At 43.9% G+C, this 18,897-nt stretch overlaps 1 pseudogene; it reads right to left on the minus strand.

Moving 5' to 3' along the window:
- Nucleotides 1-2,593: 2,593 nt before the first annotated feature.
- On the minus strand, nt 2,594-3,118 carry LOC129006523 (syntenin-1-like; annotated as a pseudogene).
- Between the last annotated feature and the right edge of the window lie 15,779 nt (nt 3,119-18,897).

Here is an 18,897-nt window from a genome sequence, read left to right on the forward strand (position 1 = left end):
AGGAATCAGGAAGTGCAACAAATTACTAGAAAAATATTCTAAAACCATCTGAAGTGGCTAGGTTACATAATCTTCAGAGTCAAATGCCAAAGTTAAGTATTATACCACTTAATCCACAAATGAAAAAAAAGAGGAGTCAAAAGTTTATCCTGTTTAGGCTGGGTGTGGTGGCTCACGTCTATAATCCCAGCACTTTGGGAGGCCAAGGTGGGCGGATCACTTGAGGTCAGCCTGGTCAACATGGTGAAACCCTGTCTCCATAAAAAATAAAAAAATTAGCTGGGCATGGTGGTGCATGTCTGCAATCCCAGCTACTCGAGAGGCTGAGGCAGGAGAATTTCTGGAGCCCAAGAGGCAGAGGTTGCACTGAGCAGAGATTGCGCTGGTGCACTCCAGCCTGGGCAGTGGAATAAGTGAGACTCCGTCTCAAAAAAAAAAAAAAAAAAAGTCCTGTTTACTATAATAATTTTTACATTCCATCTATAGTGCTACTGGCAACTTTTAGAAGAAAGAAGTTTCCATTATGCATTGACTAGAAAATCTCAAATACAACTAAGCAGCTATGCTATGCTATAGCTCGTTAAGTATCATTAAACTGTTCTGGGCTAGTGTACATTTCAGATTAATAGAGAACCACATTTTGCGTTTTAGAAAGGCAGCAGTAATTGTATTTCAGCTTTTAGTCTAGATGCTTAAAAAAGTTAAGGCGACAGTTCAAGCACATTAAGTGAAGGTAGTTAAGATTTCAGAACAATCATCACCATCTCTTACAACCTGCATACACTGTTTAATGCTTATGTGGAAGGAAACCAGTGGTTTTTCTTTTTCTTTTTTTTTTTTTGAGACAAAGTCTCACTCTATTGCTTAGGCTGGCATACAGTGGCTTGATCTTGGCTCACTGCAACCTCCACCTCCCAGGTTCAAGCGATTCTGCTGCCTCAGCCTCCCGAGTAGCTGGGATTACAGGCATGTGCCACCATGCCTGGCTAATTTTTATATTTTTAGAAGAGACAGGTTTCCACCATGTTGGCCAGGCTGGTCTGGAACTCCTGACCTCAAGTGATCCTCCCACCTCAGCATCCCAAAGTGCTGGGATTACAAGTGTGAGCCGCAGCACCCGGCCGAAACCAGTGTACTTTTTTTTTGAGACAGAGTCTCACTCTGTCGCCCAGGCTGGAGTGCAGTGGCGCAATCTCGGCTCACTGCAAGCTCCGCCTCCTGGGTTCTTGCCATTCTTCTGCCTCAGCCTCCCGAGTAGCTGGGACTACAAGCGCCCTCCACCACATCCAGCTAATTTTTTGTATTTTTAGTAGAGACAGGGTTTCACCGTCTCTACTAGCCAGGATGGTCTCGATCTCCTGACCTCGTGATCTGCCCACTTTGACCTCCCAAAGTGCTGGGATTACAGGCGTGAGCCACCGTGCCCGGCCTGAAACCAGTGTTCTTAATTGGCATTTTATACACACATACACAGAATTTAAAAAAAAAACTATCAAAGGCAATCATTCTAAGTGTACTGTACTGTGGCAGAATGTGTTAAAAATGCAAACATGCCATAGAACTAAAGTAACATGAACAGCACTTCTCATGACCTAGGAGAAAGGTGACTGGTTCTCACACAAAGCTAAGCCTGTATCAGTCATCCTAATCACAACGGCTTATGAAAGTATCAGGTTTCCGGAAGAGAAACTATTCCAGGAAAGTCAGTAAATCTCTTGAAAGTTTCACCTCTATAAAACCAGCATAAGGCTATAGCTCTCTTGAAATCTGAACAGGGTATCAGATGAAACAGTAAGATTCCCAGCCATAATGTGAGACGGAAAGATCCTCATGCGGCATATGCTCAGTTGCTGGCCCCAGGAAGCTTCATGTGCAGAATACAGAAGTTGCCAAAGAAGGAAACTGGAGACGTTCAGCTACATTTCCGTCGTGCGGTGAATTTTAAACCCTCAGGAACGGTGTGGTCTATTAGGCTTTTCATCATGCTTGGGGTTATCCACTTAATCTGTTCAAAGATAAAAGCAGACATGATTGTAATAGTAACTAGATTCCCAGATGTTGACAGTATGTCTGCAATTTGAGAGTCCTTCAGTCCAGTGACTTTCTGTCTGTTGATTTCACAGATGTTATGTTCTGTGAGAAGACCATTTCTGGCTACAGAACTGTCTTTCACTATGGATGTTACTTTTTCTTTCTTTCTTTATCTTTCTTTCTTTCTTTTGGAGATGGAGTCTCACTCTGTTGGCCAGGCTGGAGTGGAGTGGTGCAGTCTCAGCTCACTGCATCCCCTGCCTCCTGGATTCAAACAATTTTCCTGCCTCGGCCTCTGGAGTAGCTGGGATTATAGGTGTGCACCACCATGCCTGGCTAATTTTTGTAGTTTTAGTAGAGATGGGGTTTCACCACATTGGCCAGGCTGGTCTCAAACTCCTGACATCAGGTGATCTGCCTGCCTTGGCCTCCCAAAGTGCTGGGATTACAGGTGTGAGCCACGACGTCTGGTCTATTTTTCCATTTTAAAAGATAAAACCAACATGTCCAGTGCTGTCCTTATTCATGGTAGTTGTCCATTCAAAGGGCCTGTCATGAATGGTCATAGAAATCTTCTCTTCAAAAGCCTGTTTGAGCACCTTGTGCACTTTATCCGAGCTCCAGCCTGCACAGTTTTCACCACTGATTTGGAGTACTTGGTTCCCAAATCTCAGACCAACCAATAAGGTTGGAGAGTTATCCTTGACTTGCTGAACACATATACCATTATCTATTGATTTAAGCCTGAGTTCAATTTTTCCATCTTGATCCTTATGGCTTCATGAATTTTCCATCTTGATCTAATGGCTTCATGAATCCCTTGCTTAATTTCTGCTCTACAAATTCCAACATCATTACCAGTTACAGGAGCCATTGTATAGTTCATACTGGAAGGTCTTACTGCCAACTGCCCCTGAATTGGCGCACCAGAAACCATGGTCATATTTGCATGTGTTTCTTCTTTATTTAAACTCAGGCCCATGTGTTGAGAGAGCTCTGGATATAGTTTGGGATAGAGGTTTCCATCTTGAGAGATGTGAACAGAAGCTTCTGACAAAATTGCTGGGTTGGCAGGATTTGCAGAAAAAGCAGTGTATTAATCTGTTCTCACACTGTTAATAAAGACATACCTGAGACTTGGTAATTTATAAAGGAAAGAGATTTAATTGACTCACAGTTCCACATGGCTGGAGAGGCCTCACAATCACAGTGGAAGGCAAAGGAGGAGCAAAGTCATGTCTTATATGGCAGCAGGCAAAAGAGCATGTGCAGGGAAACTCTCCTTTATAAATCTATCAGATCTCGTGAGACTTATTCACTGTCACAAGAACAGCATGGGAAAGACCCACCCTCATGATTCAATTACCTCCCACTGGTTCCCTCCCATGATACATTGGAATTATGGGAGCTACAATTTGAGATTTGGGTGGGGACATAGCCAAACCATATCAAGCAGTTAGAGCCTGAATTATTTAGTCTACCTTCAAGTCTTCGAGAGATGGAGAGAGATATTTTTGCATGATTCTTCTAGACCACAAGGACCCACTTGCCATCACCGCCTCCAGTCACTCTGCATAAGTAAGTTTTAGATTTCAAGCCTCTCCTTTTGATTCTTTCTTAGAGTTTCCATCTCTCTGCCTCCATTTCCCATCTGCTCTTGGATGTTGTCCAACTTTTCCATTAGAGCCTTTAGCATATTAATCAGTTATTTTACATTTCTAGTCTGATAATCCCCAAATCTCTGCCATATCTGGGTTTGTGTATGATGTTTGCTTTGTTTCTTCAGAATGTGGTTTTTTTTTTTTTTTTTTTAATCATGCCTTGTAATTTTCTGTTGAAAGTCAGATGTGATTTATTGGGTAAAAGGAAATGACATAGATTGATCTCTAGTGTGTTTATCTGGCTAGGAGTGAGGCTGTGTTCACTGTGTGCTGTAGCTGTGGTGTCAGAGATTAAAAATTTCTTGAACGCTTTTGTTTTTGTCTCCCGTGGTGTCTTGGGTTTTCCTAGAGACTCCTTGAATAGGGTCTTAGGCTTGTAGAATTTTTTTTTTTTTTTTTTTTTTTTTGAGAAGGAGTCTCGCTCTTGTTGCTCAGGCTGGAGTGCAATGGTGCAATCTCGGTTCACTGCAACCTCTGCCTCCAGTGTTCAAGCCATTCTCCTGCCTCAGCCTCCCAAGTAGCTGGGATTACAGGTGCCCACTTCCACGCCTGGCTAATTTTTTTTGTATTTTTAGTAGAGATGGGGTTTCACAATGTTGGCCAGGCTGGTCTTGAACTCCTGACCTCAGGTGATCCATCCCCCTCGGCCTCCCAAAGTGCTGGGATTACAGCCGTGAGCCACCGTGCCCAGCCAGGGTTTTTTTTTTTTTTTTTAAAGCTGAAATCCCGTTATTATACAGGGGCAATCTTGATGTGGTGGTGAGGTGTGGGGGTTAGGGAAGCATTCTTTACTTTTCTGATCAAGTCTTAGTCTTTTAGTGAGCCTGAGTTGGGTGTGTTTCTCTTCCCCCAGGTCAGCTGGGCCTTGGTAAAACCCCAGTAGGTTAGACTCTGGTAAAGTAGTTTCCCTTGAGGGCAGAACTTGTTAAAGAGAACAGAGAGCTCTGGGTGTATTTCAGAACAGTTACTTTCCCCCTCCTCTGCTGTAAGTTAGAGGGTATTTTTCTCTGATCTTCACAGTGGAGACCTGGTGGAATTCCTCAAGGCAAAACTCACACAAGCGTGGGCACCTCCCTAAGACTGGGTCCCTTTAGACTTTTCAATTCTCAAGCTAGTTTACACTGAGCCTCCAGCAACTAGCTGATGACAGTTTCACACACTACAACAGATATTGGCTCCAGCTGTGAGTTTCTGTTCCCAGGAAGCTGTCATTCTTTGTATTTTTCTGTCTCTCCAGTTTTGGGGACAGAGATTGGCTCTGTGACCTCAGTTCTCTGATGGATCAAAAAGTTGATGATCTTTAGTTTGTTCAGCTTTTTTTCTCGTTGCAAGAATAGGAGAGATGACTTCCAAGTTCTTTACTGGAAGTTGGCATTTTCTTTTTTTTCTTTTCTTTTTTTTTTTTTTTTTTTTTGGTAAGTAAATGTAAGTTTGTGGACCGAGATGTGTACCCACTATAGACTGATCTCTACAAATATTGTTGGAAACTTCTCAGCTGCCATTCAATTCAAAAAAAGGACTCTCAGACCTAGTTTAGAGGAATGTTACTGGAAAGGGGTCCCAATCCAGACACCAAGAGAGGGTTCTTGGATCTCACTCAAGAAAGAATTTGAGGCAAATCCATACAGTAAAGTGAAAGCAAGTTTATTAAGAAAGTGAAGTAATGAAAGAGTGGCTACTCCATAGGCAGAGCAGCGGTGTGGGCTGCTCAGTTGCTTACACTTATTGTGACTTCTTGATCATATGCTAAACAAGGGGTGGATTATTCATGAGTTTTCTAGGAAAGAGGTGGGCAATTCCTAGAACGGAGGGTTCCTCCCCTTTTTACACCATATAGGGTAACTTCCTGATGTTGTCATGGCATTTGTAAACTGTCATGGTGCTGGTGGGAGTGTCTCTTAGCATGCTAATGCATTATAATTAGCATATAATGAGCAGTGAGGATGACCAGAGGTCACCTTCTTCACCATCTTAGTTTTGGTGGGCTTTGGCTGGCTTCTTTACTGCATCCTGTTTTATCAGCGAGGTCTTCGTGACCTGTATCTTATGCCGACTTCCTATGACCTAGAATGCCTAACTTCCTGGGAATGCAGCCCAGTAGGTTTCAGCCTCATTTTACCCAGCCCCTGTTCAAGATGCAATTGCTGTGGTTTGAACATCTCTGACAGGAACCCAAGGTAAAGGGATAATTAAAGCTTGGACCTCACCTGTGTATGACCAACCATGCTGTAGGGAAAACAGCAGCACAATCTTGAGGTAGAATCTGGGTCTCCTAACACCAACCAGGCTTGCTTGGGCGTAACCGGGAAGTGGAATATTTTAGTGCCTATGACATTCCTTTGTGTCCCAGTGGAGCATAAACAGATTCAATGTTGGCTAAGTGCTGGAAGAGCAGCCCAGGGTCCCCCGGCCCCTGCTATGCATCTGCCTTGATTGATGTGCACAGTGGAAGTGGCTTTCATAGGAGAAGCAATTGTGTGTAGGTTCCTGGGAGAAAAGGGAACATGCCACTTGTTCCCTGGTGAGGACACAGGGATGATGTCTGAACCCTAGGGAGAGAGTAGGCAAAAGATGAAAAGGCCACATCCCTGAGCACTTTGTGTGGCCCAAGAGCAGGAGTAAGGCTGCTTCAGAGCCCAGGTAACAAAGTGCAGATGAGAATCAGGAGAGGAGTGCCAGTGAGGTGTCCTTCTTTTTTTTTGTAGGCATCTTGTAGTCATGGCACACGTAGGGACAGGTAAGGAAGCACCGTTGGAGGGAAGCAAGATGTTTACTGCTGTAGGAGCAAGATGTCCCCATGAGGGGTACGTGGAGGACGTTTCTGAGCTCCTGTGGGGACTGTCTCAGGAGTGTTTGCATTTGAGCTGGAAGCTTCTTGTCATGGATGAATTACAGCTCCTTGATCCTGACCCTGTGGAAGGTGTGTCAAGTGATCGAGGATGCTTTTGAGTAGGCTGACCTTTCCTTCTCTCCATATCCCAGAGGGGTCCTCTTTCCTATCTGTGGGTATTTCTACCTCTGCTCCACACATCCCTAGTCTTGTATAACACCTTGGCTTACAGGTGTTCCTAAAGACCCATCTCTCCTCTGCTGATGACTTCCTGGGGGTATCAGCCTGTTCATCTGTCAAGAATGTGGATGAACAAACATATACATTACACTTCCAGACTGAAGAGGCTCTTAATAATTGGGCTGGAACCATAAGTCACTATGTTTATTTAGGTATGGAACTTACCAGAACAGAAAGAAGGGGAGAGGAAGGAGACTTCTTGGCTAGCAGTCTGTTTATCTTATAAATCAGTCTGATCTCTTGAGCAAAAGTTAAAGGGAAAAAGTGGAGGAGACACTGTGACCTGGCCTAGGAAGTCTAGGTTTAAGCCAAGCCAAACACATTTCTCCTCTGTCTCAGCTCTGTGAGCTGTGAGTTCTGCTTCTCCTAGGGTAACCTCGGGTTACCCTATGTTACCTTGGGCAATGCCCATGGAAACTGGCTCAAGAAACAGAAGTAGGAGAATGGCAGAGTCCAGAGTCCACTTATTCTACAGTTCAGGGCACTCTTTTTTTTTTTTTTTGAGACAAGGTCTTGCTCTTTGCCCAGGAATTCAGTGGTATGATCATAGCTCATTACAGCCTTCTACTCCTGAGGTCAAGAGATCCTCTCATCTCAGCCTCCCTAGTAGCTAGGACTATAGGCACACTGCCTGGATAATGTTTAAATATTTTTCAGAGATGGGGTCTTGCTATGTTGCCCTGGCTAGTGTTGAACTTCTGGCCTCAAGCAATCCTCCTGCCTCGGCCTCCCAAAATGTTGGGATTACAGGTGGGAGCCACTGCACTTGGCTTTGTTCAGTGCATTTTCAGGGCATCCTGAAAGGCCAGGCCTGGATCTTGGGCAGCTGTTCAGGAGCATTCCAGCTGTGAATGGTCCTGAATGTCTTTGTGGCCTTCCAGATGGATCTGTAACGCACCCCAACGCAGGTGCTCCCTGAAGACATACTGGATCTGTCGGTGCAGAAAAAGAATGCAGCATTTGGTGGCTGCAAGTGATGCCAATCATTTTGAAAAGCTTATAGTGCTGTGCCAACTGTTGCTTAGGTAATTTATATGACATCTTATTTTCTCCACCTGATTCTAAGCTCCTTGAGGACACGTCTGGTTCATCTCTGTTGGCCGCATAGCCTAAAACCCATGCTGGTGCATCCTGATTTCATTTCCTTCTCGGATGTAGTGTAAGCATTAAAATTATATTGATTGCCTCCTCTTTAGGTTGACAAATAAAACCTTTAAATTCTGTTTTTCCTAGTGTTTCCTTTGTAGGATTGGAAACGATGGTCTTGATAGCGCTGTGGTTCACAAAGCATTAATGGGTCACTCTCCTAGGGGAGACATGTCAGTTGATACCTTGTACTCTGCATGCAATTTTCAGAAATGGTATTTGCTTTTATCAATGTTGGTTGTGTTGCTGCTCTAGACGAACCAGCTTGTATTCCTGTCTTTACTCAGAGGTAGGTAGGATTCTTCCCCAGGCACCTACAGCCCTGACTAGGATTTACAGGTAGGGGTGAGTCAGCTGACCCAGGAGGGTGGCATCCCATAGTCAGGACAGAGAGAGACTCACTGGCACGTGCTGGGTCCCTGCATTGTCCTAACGTGCCTCCTTGCAGGTAGCATGGCTGAGTCAATGTGCCATGAGTCAGAGGCTGCAGGAGGTGAACTTGAGCCTCACTCCGGCATTGATCTTTCGCAGGGATATATTGTTAGTTCCTGTCTCTTAAGACCGATAAAGGGTAATAATTTACTGGCCTCAAGTTTGTCTTCTCTTTGATTTCACCATTTCTTCTCCTTATACAGGAATTGCTTGACGTTGACCTCTCAGGAATTTACCCAATTTTATACTCTTGGCGTCTCCTGGGCTTAGAACCCCTTACCTCCAACCTTGCTCCCTGGCTAACTTCTACTCTTCCTTCAAAACTCAGCAGAGATGGCACCCCCTTTCTGAAACAGAGGACTGTTTCTGAAACAGTCCTCTGTTTCAGAAAGTGAATGCCTGAAGCTGTGTTGAGGGTGGCACTTAGCCCCTGGTTTGGAGCTCCATGTTTCCTTCACTGTCTGCTGAACATTTTAAGGCATCGATTTGCACTTTCCTAGGCTTGCATTCCCAGAGCCTAGTGCAGTGCCTGTTCAGAAGATTCCACTGAGACTTTTTTTGTGTGTGTGTGTGTGAAGAGGGAGGAATGTTAAGCCTCACCAAGTCTGATTATACTAAGATCACTTAATTTTTTTCTGCCTTTTTAGAATACCCATTGTAGTTAGGGTTAGTACCCATGGTTTGGCACTTACTGGTTCTGTGGTTGTTGGGTGCCTTGTTTGTCTCATCGGGCAGGATGCGAGTCACTCCAGGGCAGCATCTGTTCCTCATATTCCTCTCACATCGTTTAAAGCCTCCCTGTGTGCACTCAAGCCACACAATGAACCTTCCTGCCTTTGCCCACAAGCCTGAGAACTCTTCAAAGTGAGACTGTGTCTTATGCATTTTCACTTCCTCCATCATTTGACACAGGGCCTGGCACATAACAGATGTTTAATAAATACTTGTATTTATTGAATAGGAATAGATAGTAGATTCTAGAGACATAGTGAGCTCAGCTCAAGTTCAGTTGCATCAGGGAAGTCTCCCTCACACCCCCAGCAGCTGCCTGTCTCTGTGCCTGTGCAACCTTTAGCAGCATGAGCTGCCTTGAAAAGTCAAACCCGGCTTTTCCAGAAAGCAACTCAGCAACTCTCTCCTGGGGCCAGAACTGCTCCGAAACGGGAACAGCTGTGCATATTCTTTGATCATTAGCAGGAAACGATGTGTCGTGTCTCAAAGCACCTTTACATGCTGCTTTCTTATTAACTCCACCCAGAAGCCCTTGCCTTAGCAAAACCAGTCTCACGAGGCACTGTGGAAGTCCAGAGTTGAGTGCAGCTGGGTTTGATTCATTCCTGGGCTTGATTTCTGGAATCCTCCTAGATTCCTTCCTGGGTTTGAGTTCTGGAAGCCTTGGTTTCTTGAGGCGATTATGCTGTAGGTACTAGAGAGAATCTACTGCCTTCGAGAGAAGGGTAATTACTCAGGATTTGAAAGGAGACAGGAAGCTGTGGGTGCCAGAAATAGAGGAATCTTGTTCTTTTATTTTTGGCAACATCCAGCGAGGTGGGAAGACTCCTGAGGAAAATGCCTTTCTGGGGCACCATGGAGGCTGGTCCCTAACAGCAGAAGCTGCCATCTTGCGGAAGATTCCTGTGCCCAAGCTTGGCATGGCCAGCCTTGGTGGGCCATGTGAACATGAGATGATATCTTGCTCTGTGTGCCTTCTTATAATTTGGGGGGAGATGTTGACTAGGAGGAGGCATCCACCATTGGGCTTTTCATTATCGCAATGGAATGGTGACTTGGAGTTGACTTTGACTCAAGGAAATAAAGTAAGATGAAGATTTACACCTACCTAGATTAGAAAACTAACCTTTATACCTAGTACATATGTACACGTGTAAGGCATCTGGTACAGTCCCTGGGTGCTTCAGGGACTTCATAAAGGTGCATTTCCTTCACCCTCACTTATAAATAATGGTCGATGCATATTCTTAGATCATTTGAGATACATCCTTAAAAACTGTTGAGCATTGATCAAAATTTGTTTTGGAAATAAACTTGTTTTTAGTGCCCCAGAGAAGCACATTGTTTCTTAAAGTGAAGAATCCTTGTTGAAGATGAATTGTGCTAATCTGGATTTTCAGGATTTTTACTTATTGCAATAACAGATAGATTGAGGAAAGCACCCTTTTATTTTCTCTGGAAAGCACTGATGGATGTAACTGATGACAACTTGACCCAGCAGGGCAGTTAGTCTGCCCTCAAGAGCAGCTCAGCTCAAAGGGCGGTGTGGGAATCGCCAAGTGTGATAGAGTCAAGTCCCAGGTGAAAGGGAGCTCTAATTTATCAGAATTCCTCTATCTTTATAAGTGAAGCTAATTTCAAATCACTTCCTTCGTTATGACTAAATTTCAGGAAATGAGGATCACATTATTCCAGTGCAGAGAACTGGGCTGAGAGTCACATGCTTTATTATCTGCTCTGATTAATGACTAACCAACCTCGTAAGTTCCCCACGACACAGGTTAGTGACTGGATGATCATTTTGCTTTATCCACTTCCTAACAGGAGGAAACAGAGAAGTGAGCTAACTTTGTTATTTATACAAAGGTAACATACTTGTGATTTTTCTTTTCTTTTCTTTTTCTTTTTTTTGAAACAGAGTCTTGCTCTGTCACCCAGGCTGGAGTGCAGTGGCATGATTTTGGCTCACTGCAACTTCTGTCTCCCAGGTTCAAGCGATTCTCCTGCCTCAGCCTCTTGAATAGCTGGGATTACAGGTATGCACCACCACATCCAGCTAATTTTTGTATTTGTAGTTGAGGTGGGGTTTTACCATGTTGGTCAGGCTGGTCTCCAACTCCTGATCTCAGGCGATCCACCTGCCTCGGCCTCCCAAAGTGCTGGGATTACAGGTATAAGCCACTGCCACTGTGCCTGGCCAGTTTTTTTTTTGTTGTTGTTTTTTGTTTTTGTTTTTTGAGACAGAGTCTTGTTCTGTTGCCCAGGCTGGAGTGCAGTGGTGCAGTCTTGGCTCACTGCAACCTCCGCTTCCTGGGTTCAAGCAATTCTCCTGCCTCAGCCTCCCAAGTAGCTGGGATTACAGGTGCCTGCCACCACACCCAGCTAATTTTTGTATTTTAGTAGAGACGGGGTTTCACCATGTTGGCCAGGCTGGTCTCGAACTCTTGACCTCAGGCAATTCACCTGCCTTGGCCTCCCAAAGTGCTGAGATTACAGGCATGAGCCACCGTGCCCGGCCCATACTTGTGGTTTTTCTATACCTATCTTCCTTTCAGGTGGGAGCCCAAAACAAAAATATGTGTGTGTACACACACACACACACACACACACACACACATACACACACACACATATATATATTTGTGTGTGTGTGTGTTTTATGTGATCTTTCTTGGCTTTTGCATTGAGAAAGTCATCTTTGAAATTTAGAAAAACTGTATGGAGCAGAGATGAGAACTCAGGCCTCCTGTCATCTGTCCAGGGCATGTGGGTAAGATCAAGCATAGGACTGGCTTTATAAAGCACAAATATTTGTTTGTCAGCAACTGTTTGTTTATTACTTCATTTTTGTTTTTCTCTTCTAAAATTCAACCTAAACTCTTTTATGATTTATGGACTGCTCTAAGCTTACAAGACTGATAAATATGTATATGCTGTGTGAGGAATACATTGATTTATTTACAAAGGTAGCAGAATCCTAATGCAAAAACAAAGAAGAAAAAGAAAAAGAAAGAAAGGTGTAGACTGGTTTTATTCATAAATAGAGAAGTGAAAATTCGAATAAAAATATGAGCACATGGTGCAACGTAGAAACATCCTACCATGACAAAGTAAGATTTATTCAAAGAGTGCAATGATAGTTTCACATTAAAATTTTTATTAGTTTAAGTATTACATAAGTGGGTCCAGTAAAAAAAAAAAAAATAACTCACAACATCAATGAATGCTGAAATAGCATTTATTTACTCTTGATGAAAATACAGAAATCAAGGCTGGGCATGGTAGCTCATGCCTTTAATCCCAGTACTTTGGGAGGCCGAGGCAGGTGGATCATGAGGTCAGGAGTTTGAGACCAGCCTGGCCAACGTAGTGAAACCCCATCTCTACTAAAAATACAAAAATTAGCCAAGCGTGGTGGTGGGCACCTGTAATCCCAGCTACTTGGGAGGCTGAGGCAGGAGAATCACTTGAATTCGGGAGGCAGAGCTTCCAGTGAGCCGAGTTCGTGCCACTGCACTCCAGCCTGGGCGGCAGAGTGAGACTATCTCAAAAAAAAAAAAAAAAAAGAAAATACAAAAATCAAGAAAATGAAAAATAAGTGTTGATAGTGAGTTCCAGCCAATAGAACAGAATAGGAGTGAAGTGTCCCATCTCTTAGCTGAAGCTTCTGTGACATGGGTGCGCCCCACAGTCTCACCTGTGGCTGGCTGGATCCAAATGAAAATGAGAGTGCAGGGGACAGCAGAGACACAAGCTGAAAGGATCCTGGGTCCCTGAGTCACCATGTGGAGACGCCATCAACACAGAGTGCTGCTTTGATCTGTTTTCTAAGCAAAGAGTTTTAGTGCCCCAGAGACACACATTGTTTCTTAAAGTGAAGAATCCTTGTTAAAGACCAATTGTGCTAATCTGGATTTTCAGATTGTTGACTTACTGCAATAACAGATAGATTTAAATATTTAGATAGAAAGCTCCCTTTTATTTTCTCTGGAAAGCACTAATGGATATAACTGATGACAACTTGACCCAGCAGGGCAGTTAGTCTGCCCTTTAGGGAGCAGATCTAAGCCTGTGTAACCTGAGACACGGTAGATTTGGGGTCATGAGTCCCCACAGTTCAGCACACCCTAAGAATCCGTCTATTTTTCTGTACAGCATCACATATCCCTTCTGTAGGCCTATATGCCAGTCCAGCCATCCTCTGCTAGCTACCACTACCGTTAGACATTAAATGTATCTAATATGTTCTTTTTATCTCTTAGCCACCACGCCTGGCTAATTTTTTGCAGTTTTAGAAGAGAGAGAGTTTCACCATGTCGACCAGGCTGATCTGAAACTCCTGATCTCAAGTGATCTGCCCTCCTCGACCTCCCAAAGTGCTGGGATTACAGGCATGAGCCACCGTCTCTTACTATTTTAAATTAAAAATATTAGGAACTTTTTTTTTTTTCAGTAGAGATGACATCTCACTATGTTGCCCAGGCTGGCCTTGAACTCCTGAGCTCAAGCTATCCTCCTGCCTTGGCCTTGCAAAGTGTTGGGATTACAGGCATGAGCCACCGTCTCTTATTGTTTTAAATTAAAAAATATTAGGAATTTTTTTTTTTTTTTTAGTAGGGATGACATCTCACTATGTTGCCCAGGCTGGCCTTGAACTCCTGAGCTCAAGCTATCCTCCTGCCTTGGCCTTGCAAAGTGTTGGGATTACAGGCATGAGCCACCGTCTCTTATTATTTTAAATTAAAAAATATTAGGAATTTTTTTTTTTTTTTTTTTTTTTAGTAGAGATGACATCTCACTATGTTGCCCAGGCTGGCCTTGAACTCCTGAGCTCAAGCTATCCTCCTGCCTTGGCCTTGCAAAGTGTTGGGATTACAGGCATGAGCCACCGTCTCTTGTTATTTTAAATTAAAAAATATTAGGAATTTTTTTTTTTTTTTTTTTTTTTTTTAGTAGAGATGACATCTCACTATGTTGCCCAAGCTGACCCTGAACTCCTGAGCTCAAGCTATCCTCCTGCCTTGGCCTTGCAAAGTGTTGGGATTACAGGTGTGAGCCACCACGCCCAGCCAATTATTAGGTATTCCTACATTTATGAAATTTGTTTTCTTTTCAAGCATGCTTAGCCGTTCCTTGCACTCTCTCATTCCTCGTTCTTGCTTTTAAGCTTCTGATTTATTTCCTTAAGCGCTGAAGTATTGGCAAGTAGGATTCTGGGGCCTGAGGTTTGTGTTTGCTTGCACACAGAGGGCTTTTCTTTCTTTCTTTCGTGTTTAAAGATCCTTTTACTGTGAGCTGCTGACTTTCCTGGTTACTTTATCTGTGGGACTTCTTTAAGGCCTGGTTGAAGCACCGTAATCTCTCCAGAGAATATCTGCTTCTGTCAGTTGCCTAGGAGGACTACCATCCCTGAACACTTAAAACGTAAATATCCAAATGGGTCTTTTCAGATAACATAGGTAATGTGAATTCAGACTGGAAATCTGCCTGGAATCTGGTTTGAGGTAACAACTTCTAAGGGCAAGTTTTTTTCCCCTTCTCCCCAGAGTGCTGAGGTCAAGACAAGCAGGTTTTGTTTCCTTTATTTTTTTGTTATTTACATTGGGTTAATTTCTCCTTCCTCTTTTTTATTTTTAGAGACAGGGTCTTGCTATGTTGCCCAGGCTGGAGAACAGAGGCTATTCACAGGAGTAATCAGTGCTCATGGCAGCCTCAAACTCCTGGGCATAAGTGATCCTCCCACCTGGGCCCCATGAGTGGCTGGCACTCCAGGTGCGCACCACTGCATTTGGCCTTCTCATTCCTCTTATTCTGAGGATTTGCCCTTTGGGCAAAGGGGGTTCCAGTTTTCTATGATGATTCTAGGCTTTGTCTCCTGTCTCTGGGCCCTATGCATCTATCAAAGCAGAAACTCAGGATGCAAGCTGGCTTGGATATTGCATTACCTCTCAGAGATGCATTTGAAAATATCTGTGGAATAGTTAAGTGGTATTTTGGGGGCATTTAGTCCTCAGATGGCTGGAAACAGGCTGTGTCTTCAGCCTCTCTCTGGGTTTGTGGGACAGGCCAGAGGCCATCAGCACAATGTGGTGGATGGCCGTGGGCTCAGATCAACAAGTAGCTGAAGTTAAGCTTGCTTTTCAAAAATGTAACAGATTTCCCTACATATTAAATATTAAAAAAAAGAAACATATGAAAATCCAGAAAGATGAATTAAGATTTGAGATAGTGGAGGAAGGAGATAACACCTTTACTCCAGACACAGAGCCTCTATTCAACATAATAACTATTCATCACGACTTCCCTCATGGAAGGCCCTGTCCTGGGCCCTGCAAAGGAGAGCAGGTCTCAGGGACCTGCCAAAGATGTAGACACACTCATGTCTCTTTCATGAGGCTCTTCCAATAGGATGTGAGACAACCGAGTTACGGGGTCATAAGTAGTGACAGGGCAACTTTCTCAGTTCATCAGTGTAATGGTTAGTTTTACGTATTAACTTCATTGGGCCAGTGTGCCCAGATATTTGGTCGAACATTATGCTGAATGTTTCTGTGAGGGTGTTTTTGGGTGAGATTAACGTTTCAATTAGTAGACTTTGAGTAAAGCAGGCCACCCTCCCTGATGTGGGTGGGCCTTGTCCAATCAGTCGAAGACCTCACTATAATAGAACAAAAGACTGACCTCCCCTGAGCAAGAGGGAATCCTCTAGCAGGCGGCCTCCAGGCTCCATCCACAGCATCAGTTTTTCCTGCTTCTACAGCAATGGCCTCGAACCTGAGCTGCAACATCAGCTATCCTGGGTCTCTAGGCTGCCGCTCACATTGCAGATTTTAGACTTGCCAGCCCCCAGAATCCCATGAGCCAGTTCATTATAATAAACCACTCACACACATGCATGCATGCAGACACACACACACATGCATGCATACTACACACACACACAAACACTCACCCTACTGGTTCTGTTTCTCTGGAGAACGCAATCAGGATGTAGATGGCTACCAGCAGTGGCCCCAAAGAAAGGAACATTTCTATGTACTGAAAATGAATTAGGACTATAGACTGTAGTTTAAAATATCTCCTTCTCTTTTTCCTTCCTTCCTTCCTTCCTTCCTCCTTCTCTCCCTCCCCCACCCTTTCTCCCTTTCCTACTTTCTTTCTGCCACAATGCCATGCTTGCACCACTGTGGCATGATGGTTGTCTGTATTGTCCCGATTGAGAATCTGAGGCTCCAAAGTCTGGTGTCACAGCCTGAGGTGATGAAAATCCTTGCAGATGCATCCAGTGGGAAAGGTATTGAGGAGTGCCGTGGTTTGAATGGGTCACCCAAAGTTCATGTGTTGGAAACTTAGTCCTTAATGCAACAGTGTTGAGAGATGGGACCTTTAAGATGTGATTAGGTTATGAGGGCTCTGTCTCATGAATGCATTAATGCCATTATTCCAGGAATGGGTTAGTTGTCATGGGAGTGATTTTCTTATTAAATAACGAGTTCTGCCCCCTTCCCCATTCCTTTCTCTCATGCTCTTGTTTTCTGCTATGGGATAACACAGAGAAAACCCTCACCAGATGCTGGCACCTTCATATGGGACTTCATAGCCTCCAGAATTACATTTCCTTTCTTTATGAATTAGCCATTTTTGCGGTATTCTGTTATAGCAGTTTAAAATGGATCAAGACAAGGAGAAAGCATCATTGTTTGATTTGGAAGCCACTGACTTCAAAACAGCCTTTTCAATACACTTCACCCACTTCTCTCTAAAATGCAGGAAAGGCCAGGTGCGGTGGCTCATGCCGATAATCCCAACACTTAGGGAGGCTGAGGCAGGAGGATCACCTGAGGTCAGGAGTTCAAGACCAGCCTGGCCAACATGGCAAAACTCCATCTCTACCAAAAATACAAAAATTAGCTGGGCATGGTGGTGGTGTGTGCCTATAATCCCAGCTACTTGGGAGGCTGAGGCAGGAGAATAGATTGAACCTGGGAGACAGAGGTTGCAATGAGCCAAGATCATGCCACTGCACTCCAGCCTGGGTGACAGAGAGAGACTCTGTCTCAAAAAATAAATAAAATAAACAGGGAAGAAAATAGCTTGAATGTACCTCGTTATAGTTAAGATCAGCAAGTGCATTTAGACTCCTTTAATTAATTCAGATAATAAAAACAGGTGTTAAAGGCATGTTCTCTTTTAAAAAAACATTTGCTGCCTACAGTTAGGCTTAATTCTAAACTTCCTATTTATTATACTGTAAGTTAATCTGATACACCCATGACAGCAAGCGTTATTATTAAATCATCACCATGCATCAGCCAGGACCATGTCTTTGCCTTCTTGATCAGTGTAAATCTTTCTTGTTTCCGGAATCCCCTGGAAAGTCATTTTATAAACATCATTTTAAAGATGCCGATAGGCCACCCCGTAAAGTGGTCTTGCCAAAATGAAACTAGCAATTTATGAGACACACAAAGAATAGAAGAACAAGTTAAAAGGCACACGGGAATGTGCCAGCAAGTCCATGGGACTTATGGGATGCTCTACAGGACAAACAACCTGATTTCAACAAAATACTGCACAAATAAATAAAAGAGAGGGCGGGTGGAATGTCCAGTCTCCGTACAGGGACTTGAGGCAGATCCCCAATTACAATGTGAGAAACCTAGTTGGATTCTGATTCAAAAAAATTGTAAAAAATGAAAACCTAAATCTACACATTTGTGACATTTATGAGACAAACTAGAAACTAGAAAATTGCATACCAACTGGATTTTTGATGACAGTAAGGCGTTATTGGCCATTTTTGGGGTGTAATAAGAGTATTATAATTTTTTGGCTGGGTGTGGTGGCTCACACCTGTAATCTCCGCACTTTGGGAGGCCGAAGTGTGTGGCATGTGCCTGTAATTCCAGCCACTTGGGAGACTGAGGCAGGAGAATAGCTTGAACCTGGGAGGCAGAGGTCAGGAGTTTGAGACCAGCCTGGGCAACATGGCGAAACCCCGGCTCTACTAAAAATACAAAACTTAGCCAGGCATGGTGGTGCATGCCTGTAATCCCAGCTACTTGGGAGGCTGAGACAGGAGAACCTCTTGAACCCAGGAGGTGGAGGTTGCAGTGAGCTGAGATTGTGCCACTACCCTCCAGCCCAGGCAACAGAGCAAGACTCCATCCCCGCCCCCCACCGCCGCCGGCCACCAGCCAAAAGAGTATTATAATTTTTTTAAAGAAGAACTTTTTAGACATATTGCCATATTTATGGACGAAATCATAGGCTGTCTTGGATTTTTGCTTCAAAATAATCAGGAATGGGGGAGAGGACAGTGTAGAAAGAGTCACACTAGTCATGAGGTGCTGATTGCAGAGACTGGGTGATGGGTACACCAGCTCATCATACTGTGCTGTTTCCATAAATGTTTCACTTTCCTTAATACAACATTTTTTAAAAATGCGTAAATTCTCACAATCTACTGATGCAGGAAATGAATTACTTTATATGACTCTATTCACTTTAATAGATGTAAGCTAATGTATTCTGAACAGCTTGGATCGATGGGCATTAGCTGTTTTCACATAAATCGTGGAATTTCTCCCATGACTCAGGGTAAGGTGCTGGGGCTGCCAGAGGACCTGCCTCAGCAAGATTTTTCTCAAGAGCGAGACTCCATCAGCCCGGGCAGATGGGAGCAGGTTCTTGGCCGGTGTAGACAGCAGCAAACAGCAGAAGGGAAGCCATTCTCACTACATCCTCCCTGCAGTAGCCACAGCCAGGCCCTTAGGAGGAGCAGCGACCGGGGGTGTCCGGAAACATCCTGTCCCTGGATGGAAA

The sequence above is a fragment of the Pongo pygmaeus genome, chromosome 8, assembly GCF_028885625.2.
Source record: "Pongo pygmaeus isolate AG05252 chromosome 8, NHGRI_mPonPyg2-v2.0_pri, whole genome shotgun sequence".
Taxonomy (NCBI): Eukaryota; Metazoa; Chordata; class Mammalia; order Primates; family Hominidae; genus Pongo; species Pongo pygmaeus.